Source organism: Octopus bimaculoides, chromosome 2 (genome assembly GCF_046866305.1).
Source record: "Octopus bimaculoides isolate indiv1 chromosome 2, ASM4686630v1, whole genome shotgun sequence".
Lineage (NCBI taxonomy): Eukaryota > Metazoa > Mollusca > Cephalopoda > Octopoda > Octopodidae > Octopus > Octopus bimaculoides.
Genome location: NC_142929.1, coordinates 57,628,014 through 57,635,673, shown reverse-complemented (window position 1 = coordinate 57,635,673; position 7,660 = coordinate 57,628,014).

The following is a 7,660-nucleotide window of genomic DNA, read 5'->3' as shown; positions in this document are numbered from 1 at the left end:
TTGTTAATAATAAACAATTATTAACTTCCCCATCTCCATTTTCATTTCTCTTCGTCTTTTAAATGCATATACACTATGTTTTACGTATACCTATTGTTTTCAGAGAATTTCGTTCTCCCAAAATACCGGGTATTGAACCAGTATTTCGTTGAATGCAACCATCCCTGCACGAGGTTAACATATCCTCAAATTAAATTTTATATATATATATATATATATATATATATATATATATATATATATATATATATATATATATATATCTTCTAATATATAAAACGGAGATGTCTGTGTATTCGCTTTTCACGTGAAATCGACTTCACCAAATGCTTCCATACTTGTGATGCATGAATAATTTGACCTTGGATAAATATTAGGCTCTTCATTTGATTTTTTTTATTAAAAATAAATAATATTGCTTTATATTTATGATTCACTTTAAAAAGGTTCTTCAATGTCAACTTCCGGTATTGACGTAGCAATATGCAATGTCAACTTCCGGTATTGACGTAGCGTGTATGTAGTATTTACTCTCTCTCTCTCTCTCTCTCTCTCATACACACGCACTCACAAAGATCTATGCATATTTATGCATGTACGTATACATGACAACAAACCTCTCTCTCTCTCACTCTCTGTCACACACACACACACATCCATTTCATCTGATGTGTGATACTGTGTGTGTGTGTGTGTGTGTGTGTGTGTGTGTGCGTGCGTGCGTGCGTGAGGGGGTTCCACAATCGCCATTTATTTCAATTACTCTTGTGAGGATATTCACGTAAATCATTTTTTTCATTTAATCCCCATTTTAATTTTCGTAAAAGTTTCCAAGTACCAATGAGGCTTTTTGGCGCATCTTCAATTTTCCCATTCATGAGAGGCGCCCAGCCATCATTCATCTGAGAGTCCATCTACAGAATGTCCTCAAATTTCTATACAGCATATTTTGCTTTTTTTCATCCAGTATATAAGCAACAATTTCATTCCCGGGCAACGCCGGGTGCCTCTGCTAGTATATATATATATATATATATATATATATATATATGGGTAAAATTTTAAGGAGTGTAAATGAAGATTAACAGACAATGGATAATTGTTATTATGTATTTGATTTTGATATATCGTAGGGATTTAGGACACGTCGGACACTCTGGTGTATTCCAACAACCTACAATCAACGTAACACCTGCTTTGGACCAGCATCTCTGCACTAAATACCAATAGGGCTGGTTTTCTCTGTATACACAACCGGAATATTCTATTTGATATTTATCAACCACATGTGGTCATGCTGGATCACTGCCTTGAATGGTTTTAGTCGAACAAATCGGCTCCAGGACATTCCTTGTAAGCCTACTTCTTATTCTATCGGTCGCTTTTGCCAAGCCGCTAATTTACAGGAACATGATGACAGCAACATCGGTTATCAAGTGATGGCTGGGAGACAAACACACACACACACACACACGCATACACAGAAGCACACACATACATACACACAAACATACACACACGCATATACGCCGGGATTCTTTCAGTTTCCGTCTACCAAATACATTCATAAGATTTTTGTCGGCCTGAGGTTATAGTAGAAGACACTTGCCCAAGGTTCCATGCAGTAGAACTGAACCCGGAACCATGTGGCTGGGAAGCAAGCTTCTCATCACAGAGCCACGCCTTTTCAACCATTTTTTACCTATGGGCACTTTTGATACCTCAAAGGGGTCCATAGGGTCAAGGGCCATATAGATCTCGGTCGAGAACCACTGCACTAATCCTTTCAAAGCAATGCTTCAATATGCCTGCCGTCCAATGACGGAAATGAGTAAAAGATAAAAGCATGTGCGCACACTCACACGCATGTATGAGTGTCTGTGTGTTGGAGAAGGCGTTTTCTAGGTCTGTGTGGGTGTGTTTGTTTGCTTCAGACAGACACTGGGAAATATTATATTATGTATGAGTCTTTAAGTTTTTTTTTGTTTTCTTTCACTGCAATAATTACTACGTAACGTATGGTATTGTGATTTTCGTCGGCTTCTATCAGGTCTAATAAAGATGTTCTTCTCTGCGTTGAGTTGTTTTTATTTTCCTTTTACAGTTCTTTAGTGTGTTTCTAATCTGTGTTATTCTTTAACTTTGTTTTTCGGCAATGTGTCTTTAGATCTAGAAAAACAAAGTAACTATTTTTCTTTACATGAAAGTAGAGCAAGTAAGTTTTATTGAGGAAACTTACTCTTGTATAGTTTTTAACCCTTCTTAATTTATGGTCCCCACATTGAAGACAATCACAGTGTAATTTAAGGCAGATCTGTGAGTTATTTCTGAAAGATCAGAGAGCCTGGCGTGTGGACTTCAAAACTTTACTCTTCCGACCTAAGCCCAAAAGTATTCATAAGAAAATATGCTAAACCTTTTCAACCTCGAATGTAATGCATCCACATCTTCAATATATCGATATATATATATATATATATATATATATATATATATATATATATATATATATATATATATATATATATATATATATATATATATATACATATGGGGAGAATTCACACAAAAAAAAACAAAGGACGAAGACAGGTGGTGTAGACAACAAACAGATGTATTAGTTTAACGCTCGGGAAGTGAAAAAGTTTTAAACGTTTCGAGCCTACACTCTTCTACATAAAGGAACCCAGAAAGAAACAAGGAGAGAAAATAATGTGTAGTGGCTAGCGACCTATCATTGTGAATATATACAAACTCATATACATGCAAACACGCACGCACAAACACTCATACACATATATTCACAAGTAGTTCACTTTAGTAAATTATTTAGTATATAATTTAATTTCACTGTTCATATACACGAACCATATAGATGTTTTCGTTAGCTCGTTTGCTATTTTTAATATACTGCAGAAGATTAAGTTGGCATGAGATGGTTCACTTTGAGAAAAATAGCAGTAAATTCTTCACCTTACCGTCTTAGAAAGGAATGGAGAGGCATGCGTGGAGCAAATACTAGATGCATTAAAATTTAAACTGAGATAGCGAGATAAAGTTTGTAATACTTTTGATCACAGCTCAGAGATAATCTGCGAGATAAAGAAGACGAATACAGAATTCTCTGATTCATTGTAAATACAACTCAGTCTTGCTATTTAAACTGAAAAACTCTTTTCCAAAGAATACAACATCAACATCATAAACTCGTTGGAACGGTAGAAGATATTTTTCTTACCTCGTTGCTTATCAAATTCTTTCGTTCACCGGTATAACTGAAGCAAAACTCTTAATATTTTATTCATGAGACCACATAGCACTGAAGGCTATGTTTTTAAGGACCCTGCCATAACCTTTTTTTCATATCTTATTCAGTGGAATGGTTTCTACACTCATTATATCTGTATGAGTTTCCACACTGATGCGATTGATGTTCCACTCCACAGCTTTCTACGTCAATGTTTGCATGGTAGTTGGAGACAAACTTTTAGAAAGTTACTCGTCTTGGAAGAAAACTGGATAAGGTTTAATACGAAACCTACAAAGTGACACACAAAAGCTGATTGGAGCAAATAAGCGAACCTGGGCGGAAAAGAAAAGTAGAAGCCGAGCTCATTGAAACGACGACACCATCTACTTGTCTATTCCGAGTTTTGATAAAATTTAATGATACATAACCTTTGTAGATCAGTGGATAAGTACACAAATACTGTTTGTATAATATTCATTCACTGCAAAAATTTGACATCCAAATATTTGGGACTCGTTTTTCTTCATAGAGTGAAATAAAACAATTGAAATATGAAACATCTTCTTAACATCATGATACGTGAAGCTGAGTAAGACACTATTTTAGTTACAATTCATTTTGTGCATTTTACGGTCGTGAGGGTGTCGAATGTCCATTGAAAACTTCCTTACCAGTGAACTTTTGCGGAAGAATGCAAAGCACGTTACCTGTTGCCTTTCTTCATGTATTTTTTACCAGATTTCATCTTGCTAGATATAGACAAATTTGCAACACATGTCTGGTTATTCGGGACGTAAAAATATTCATCATCCTGGATTTTATCGACTCCGGAGATATGACAAGCAAATCTAAACTCGGTAGGATTTGAACACAGGACGTAATGAGCCGAAGTAAATACAACAAGCATTTATAATGAAACACCATCTTTCAGGCTTTTTAACTGCAGTGAAATATATATAAGATTTTCTGGAATTTTTCTTCTCTGTAAACGCTCTACATCACTCCAATTCACGTCAAGCATATCATGGTCAGTAACTTAATCATCGGACTACGAATGTTCCTCATCATTTTTTCAGCAACAAGTTTCCAGCTGTTTGAAGCGATAATCTCTGTCGACATATATACCGAAAAAATAAAAGTTTGTACTCTATCACCCGTACCTCACAGTGTTCATGACGAAGACACTTAAATAACAACTGCACAATCCATGCAGCTATAAATAAGTGTACCAACCAGATCAGTTTAACATCATAAGCTGGAACCACACCGAGCTGAATTTGATTAATATGTTGTTAGAGTTTGCTTTTCATACTTTTGAAGTCGCTAATATAAGTACCAGTCATGTAATGGGGACAGTATAGCTCACAGTATCCTATTCCCTACACAATTTATGGATTTGTACATATACGAGAAGTCAATATAGATTTTAGCAAGGCGACGAACTGGCAGAATCGTTACTACACCGGGCAAAATGCTTTCGTTCGTATTTACGTTCTGAGTTCAAATTCTGCCGAGGTCGACTTTGCCTTTCATCCTTTCGGAGTCGATAAAATAAGTACCAATGGAACACTGGGGGTCAATTTAATTGGCTTACCCCATGCCCCGAAATTGTTGGCCTTGTGCGAAAATCTGAAGCCAATATTATAGATTTGAGGAATATTCATGGACTTCTAGTGAATATTTTACTTCTCAAAGCGCTGGGTCCTGTTTTCTCTGGTTGATTCTGTGAGAGGGGACAACTGCCTGTTGTCAGAGGGCTCTCAGGGTCTCTTTCTGAAAAATCCAAGTACCACTCACAAAATCTTAGCTATCCTCCGCAGAGCAGTTTTTTGGGAGCTTGCTCTGCTCTCATGTCAATTCTGGTTTATTATTATTATTATTTATTATTATTATTATCATTATTATTATTATTATTATTATTATTATTATTATTATTATTATTATTATTATTATTATTATTATTATTATTATTGTTCAGTAGTTTTATTTTTATAACGTGCTTTCACTTCACTACCGAGTGCAGCTCTGTGTGCCTTGGGTATGTGCTGTGGTTTGCTGTGATGCTCTTATGGTTACTGTATTGAAAGTGTTTTGCGTAGGATGTGTGCAGTGCCCAGTAGTGCAATTTTCTGTATGTTATATATATTTGTAAGTCCTGGTGTTATTATTATTATTATTATTATTATTATTATTATTATTATTATTATTAGGACTAAAGGCAGACACTTTCGTCTTAGGCCAAGCCCTCAATAACTTTTTTTCAAGTTTCACTTGGAAAGGAAGTCGAGGGTGGAGAGTGAAGTGGTGCTTTCTAGCAAGTTTGTTGAAAGCTGAATAAATGCTGGAAGAATGGCCAGCGTGAAAGGACCAATTCTGAGCGTGCACCTGTAAAAAACGAAGGGCTCTTGCCCTGTTGTTCAGGCAATCGTAGCTTTTGTGGGCTTTTTTACGAGGACCTTAGAGCGCTTCCCCTATAGGGTGTTTAATTTTTAACTATTATTTATATTGTGTACACGCGAAAAGCCATTGTATCGTCTTGGTTTTGTCTTTAATGTTGTTATATGTCTTTTAATGTTATTTTGTGTGAGCCCCTGTGGATAATAAAGGAATAAATTATCATCATCATTGTTGTTGTTGTTATTATTATTATTATTATTATTATTATTATTATTATTATTATTATTATTATTACTATGGCGGCGAGCTGGAAGAGCCGTTAGCGTGCCGGGCAAAATGTTTAGCAGCATTTCGTCCGTCTTTACGTTCTGAGTTCAAATTCCGCAGAGGTTGACTTTGCCTTTTATCTATTCGGGTTCGATAAAATAAGTACCAGTTGAGTACTGGAGTCGATGTAATCGATTCCCGACCGAACCGTCCCCCACAACCGCAAAAAATTTCAGGCCTTGTGGCTGTAGTAGAAAGTATTATTATTATTATCATTATTTCATGAATATCGCTTGGAGAGAGTTAAGGAGGGTTTATATACACTGAATTTCACTAAACACAAGCACACTCACACAAGATGGCAAAATATCATGACCCAGTATTATTATTATTATTGGTACACACATCACGTTTTATAACGCTTAACTCATCAGTTTAGTTGAATAAAAATTAGTACAACAGCTTGCAATACATCCTACTTACTCCGAAACAACAAATGTGATTCGGGCATGTGTTTGTTTTGGGTTTGACAAAGTTACTTCGAAAAGACAAAAATCTGCTAAAGTAATAATAATCAATGTTTGTATTTCTTTATCACACCCTCACCCCTCTTTTGAACATGTCTCAAGTTCAAATTCTTGTTGACTTTTAATCTTTGCTTTTTGGTATGTTTTTATTATATGTTATGTGTGTATGAGATTTCCTTTTTACTTCTCTTTGAATTTTATGTGCCGTCACTTGAGAAGATGCAACCCATAATTGTAATGATTATAAAATATCACATCACACACACACACACACACACACACACACACACACACACACATGTATATATTTGTATGAATGTGTGTATATATGCTTGTGAGGAAGTGTGTATTTATCATGCATATATATATGTGTGTGTGTGTGTGTGTGTGTGTGTGTGTGTGTGTGTGTGTGTGTGTGTGAGAGTGTGTGTGTGTGAGTGTGCGTGCGTGTGTATGTATGTATACATGGGTGCGCCTGAATACGTGTATATAGGGTGGAGAGAGAGAGAGAAAAGCACTAATTGGATAGATGTTGACATTTTTCACATATCAGTCACACACATCAATACAATTATTTTCACATACCTGATCATACACATACATACCCTCATGTATATAAATATATACGTGTGTGTGTATTCGAAATTCTTTGGAACCCAAAATATTTCAGATTTCAGAATTGTTCTGTTTGCGTCTATAAAATGGGGACGGCTTGAGGATGGCACCATGGATAAAGCTTTATCTTTTTTACATTTCATAATATAGCGCATACATATACTTTGCAAGTAGTTCTGTGTAAAATATACTGTTAGTTGAGTTTTGCAATGCATTTAATAATATCATTTTCAGAAAATTTTGATATTTACAAAACCAAGTCCATCTAGTTCTCTTAAACTTGAGCTTGTTATCCACATAAAAAGAGCTATACATATGTAACAATAACAAAATTTAAAACCTTTCCAAAATAAAGAGCTTTTAACTGGTCAATTCAGATATTTATCAAGTTTCAATCGACGTTTTTTTCGTTTTCTTCTTTGTATTTACGGTCTGTCAAACACGTACCAAACACACTTTCACCCATTTTTCATTATTTTCTTTTTCCTTTCAGTTTTTTCTATTTTTTATTTTCATTTTTCATTTTTCATTTTTTCCGTTTTCTCTCTTTTTCCTTTTTTTTTCTGTGACATATATTGACTTTATAAATGAACAATCTAGTGTG